Below are 4,695 nucleotides of genomic sequence, written 5' to 3'. Positions count from 1 at the left end.
AATGGCATGACACGATAATGGTACATTCCCCGGTCAGTGATGAAGGAGGTGTGTTCCTGGTCGGACGAGTGCATCAGAATTTGATTGTCGCCAGAGAAGGCGTCCATGAAACTAAGCATCTGATGTTCGGCCGTGGCATCGACAAGCAGATTTATGCGGGGGACTATCTTTGGGGCAAGCCCAATTGAGGTCGGAGTAGTCGACACAAAGTCGCCATTTACTTTTGTTTTTACGGACCAGGACCACATTTGACAGCCATCTGGGGTAGTCCACGTTCTTGACAAACCATGCTTCTAGTAGTTTATCTACCTCAGAAGCAATAAGAGCGTTGCGTTCCGGGTGAAAGATGCTCTGCTTCTAGCGGAAAGGTCGAAAATGAGGCTCGATGCTGAGACGATGAGTGATGAAGGAGGGATCAATACCCGGCATGTCGGAATGGGTCTAGGCAAACACATCACTATGCTCGGTTATGAGGGTTGTAAGGTCGGCCTTGGCTTGGGGGGATAATTGGCTACCGATCCTAGCTGTTTTTGTTGGGTTGGTGGGGTCGATGGAGACTTCAACAAGTTCTTCCACTGGTTCCCCTTTGACTAACTCGTCTTCGTCTCTGACGTCGAGTCCTTCGATGATCATAGCCTCCTTCAGCTTGACCTCTTTGAGTGAAGCGACGTAGCATTCTCTAGCCACAGTCTGCTCTCCCCTCACGATGCCGACTTCGAGGTCGGTAGGAAATTTCATGGCTAGATGGTACGTGGATATAACAGCTTGAAAAGCTTTAAGGACGGTGCGGCCGAGGATGATGTTATAAGCAGAGGGACAGTCGACGACGAGGAAAGTGAGCAACTTGGTGGTCTACCATAGGTACTCTCTGATGGTGATGGGAAGATCGATGGAGCCTATGGAGGTCACCCGATCCCCTGTGAAGCCGACCAGTGGGGTTTAGAGAGGAGACAAACTTTATTCCCCGACCTTGAGCTGGCGATAGGCATTTAGGAAGATGATGTCTGAAGAGCTACCGTTGTCGACAAGCACCCGTCTGACTTTGTAATTGGACAGGAGAGCAGAGATGGCGAGGGAGTCGTCATGGGGGTAACGGATGCCTATGCAATCGGCCTCCGTAAAGGTGATGGGCTCCATCCACTACTTGGGGTGTTTGAAGGGGTGGTCCAATGTCGCAACTTCTTTATCGGAGCCCTGCTTGATTTTTTTGAGTTCTGCTCGTTGGGCCGAACGGGATGGTCCCCTGCATGCAAGCCCGCCAGCAATGACTCTGATCTCTCCAACAAGGGAGGCAGGGTTGCCTTGTGCTCGGGGTTGTAGGGGTTGATCATTGCCTTGGTTAGGTTGTGCGGGTTGTCGGGGAGGGGTGTGTCGGTGGTTGCCTCTAGTAGGTTCGGTCCTTGGCCGTTGCTGGGGGAGGCCTGCTGTGAACCGACTGAGACGTCCCTGGCGTATGAAGCTCTCGACCTGGTCTTTAAGGTTAGCACACTCCTCAGTATTGTGGTCGTGGTCCTAATGGAAATGGTAGTACTTAGACTGGTCTCGCTGGTTGGAGGGAGACCGCGATGGTTGTAGCCATTTCAGGGGATAATCTCGTTGGATTTGGTTCAAAACTTGTTCCATGGAGGAATTGAGGGGAGTGTACCGTTCGAACTTGTCGGGCGGTCGGGTAGGTGTTGACCAGTCAGCTATCGGTGTACTGAGGTGTTTGTTGCGTGTATTGGGTGGTTCTGGTTTCACATTCCTTTCTCTTCTCTCTGAGGGTTGGGTTTTTGGTTGTGGAATCTTGTCGGGCGGCTAAAGAATCTTCGGCGTTCATATATTTTTGGGCTTTGGAGAGGAGGGTTGCCATAGAGGTTGGAGGGTTTTTGCAGAGGGAGAAAAGGAAGTCGGATGATCGTAGACCAGTCATGAAAGCCATGAGAATGACCTTGTCGTCGTTTTCCGCCACTTGTAAGGCTTCAGTGTTGAAATGGTGACGAAGCTACGTAGCGATTCCCCCTCCGTCTGACGGATGTTGAGGAGTTGAGTCGCCAGGCGCCGCTGGCGTTGGGCACCAATGAAATGGCTAAGAAAGGAATCACTTAGGTATTGGAAATTAGAGAGGGAGTCCATTAGCAGTTGACTGAACCAGAGTCGAGCCGACCCCTTGAGCATTACGGGGAAAGCCCAACACATGATCTCATCAAGAAAAGCATGGAGGATCATTAAGGTCCTGTAAGTTTCCAAGTGGTCGACCGGGTCCGTTGTACCGTCGAAAGAGTCGATCGAGGGCATTTTGAACATTAGAGGTAGGGGTTTTTCTCTGCTGGAGGTGACGAACGGTGAGTTGGCTGTTGTAGAGGGTTTATTTTGTATGTTCTGCATGACTTCTTGAAGCTGGAGTTTCATGGCTCGGAGCTCCGCATCCCAAACAAGGACGTTGTCACCCCCAGAATGCAGTGGAGGTTGAACACTGTTGGCCTCTCCCTCGGGAGCAGGTGCTTGGACCGGCGGATGTAGACCCCGAGGTGGTAGATTCATATCTTGGGGTAGGGGTCGCAAACCCTCCAAGTTGGAGGGGTGTGCTTGTTGGAAGGGATGGCTCGGAGTTCGTTCTCGGTTAGATGGGATATCTTGTGGTGGCAGAGGAGGCACAGGGAGGTCTCGTTGAAGCAAAGCGTTGATCAAGGCTTGGTTTTGTTCGGCTAGGCAGTTGATGCTGTTGGTGAGTTCTGTGAAATACTACGGCGGGTTATTTGGGTTAGGAGGGTCGGCTTGGGGGTCAGCCATGTTGTGTTAAGAAACCATGGATCTTGTTATGACCATTCACCCCGGTGGGTGGCAAGGAGGAATTATCAGGAGTAGGTCTCCGGCAACAATGAGCACGATTGTCACACAGAGTAAAAACTTCCCACAGACGGCGCCAACTGATGATACTGCTTTCTTTTGATGGAACAGGTCAGGTTAATCCACGCCTCCCAAACCGTTGTGATGATACTGCTTTCTTCTGATGGAACGGGTCAGGTTGATCCACACCTCCCAAACCGTTGTCCGATTGTTTGACCCACGGAGAAACCTGCACAAGAGTTCAACGGGGAACGGGAGTCCCTCAGCGAACCCTCCGACGAGCAAGTTAGAGAAGAAAGAGTGATGGAATGTAGAGATAGGATGTTGATGGAGAACTTAACCTTTTCTTTGTCTTAGAAACCTACTTATATCCTTTATTCATCATTTCCTTGTCCCCTCCGACCTGTCATGTTGGCCGAAAGCCTATGTTCTAGCTTGCCTTGTTCATGGTGAGGCTATTCTGTCCCGACGTGAAGGGGTTATCGTAATAAATGCTGCAGGGAACTTCATTAATGGCTGATGTGTGGTGCAATAACTCTGCAGGATCTTTGTCTACTGATGTTGCTGGTTCTTCTCTTGACAAGTGTTCCGATGTCATTGGTTCTTGGTGTAACGTTGGGTTCCAAGAATGTTGGGCTTTAGTATTTGAATCATGAATTGAGCCTTAAGTGGTGGGTCATGTCCTTTATAGGCCTACTTACGTCATTATTAATATTAATATGTGAAGGAGATTGGAATGGTTGCCTTGCCTCATGGTGGTCCTTATCATTTCTTGTTCAATTTCTCAACTTCTTTTTTTGACTTTAATTTACGCGCTTTGAATTAAATAAATAAAAATTTAGGGATTTTTATTAAGCTAATACAGTAAAATTTCACCGTTTTCAAATATATATATATATATATATAACGATAAATTATTAATAAGTCTTAATAGTTTGACTTGATTTTCATTAAATTTTATTAAAAATAATTCCTACTAAAATTGTTATTAAAAATAAATTTTTATGATGACTTTTTTGCATATGTTGCTAAAAATTGACCATTAGTTAACTTTTTTTTGTCATGATTTTTATAAATTGCCGCTAAAACTTACAATTAGTGATTTTTTTTTGTGACAAAATTTTCATGCTGTCACTGAAAGTTAAAAATTAGAGACTTTTTTTTTGTAACTGTCGCCAAAATTTATAATTAGTGACATTTTTGTGACAATTTTTAACCTGTCGTTGAAAATTAACAATTAATGACTTTTTTAATAGTATTTTATTAATTATCATAAGATCTATTGGATAATAAGTTTATCTATTAATATTTGTACATAAGTCTCAAAAATTAAAATAAAGACAAAAAATTGACAAATTGAAAATCAATTGAAATGAACTATCATGTTCAGTGAAATGCCACTGACTTTGTTGATTTTGATTAATGAAATTTCCTTACTTTTAAGTTTATGAGATAGTGAAATTTCTCAAGTTCATCGATCTCTCTCACTTCATCAATCATCAACAAAATATTATCTGAAATCTTTCTTTGCCTTTGTTTATACATGTATATATATATATATATATATATTTCTAGAAGTGTACATGAGTGATAGTTATAGAGGGGGAGAGAATTGAATATTTTTCCTTGTCAAACTTTAACTTGATTTTTACTTTGATCACTTATTTTTTTTAATTATAACAATTAATTCTCATAAACCCATGTTTTAAAATGATCCTTAGATCACTTATCTTTAAAAATTGTTGAAAAAAGTACTTACATGAGCAAATTTTAGAAACATTAGAGGAAAAAAATTTGCATGACAAATTAACCTTTTCATCTTTTAACTTGTACTCAATTTTACTTTGGTCCCTTATATTTCAATTT

Source organism: Camellia sinensis, chromosome 11, assembly GCF_055761805.1.
Source record: "Camellia sinensis isolate YWXY chromosome 11, ASM5576180v1, whole genome shotgun sequence".
NCBI classification, from domain to species: Eukaryota; Viridiplantae; Streptophyta; class Magnoliopsida; order Ericales; family Theaceae; genus Camellia; species Camellia sinensis.
The sequence above is the reverse complement of the archived record's forward strand: the minus strand, read 5'-3'. Positions refer to the sequence as shown.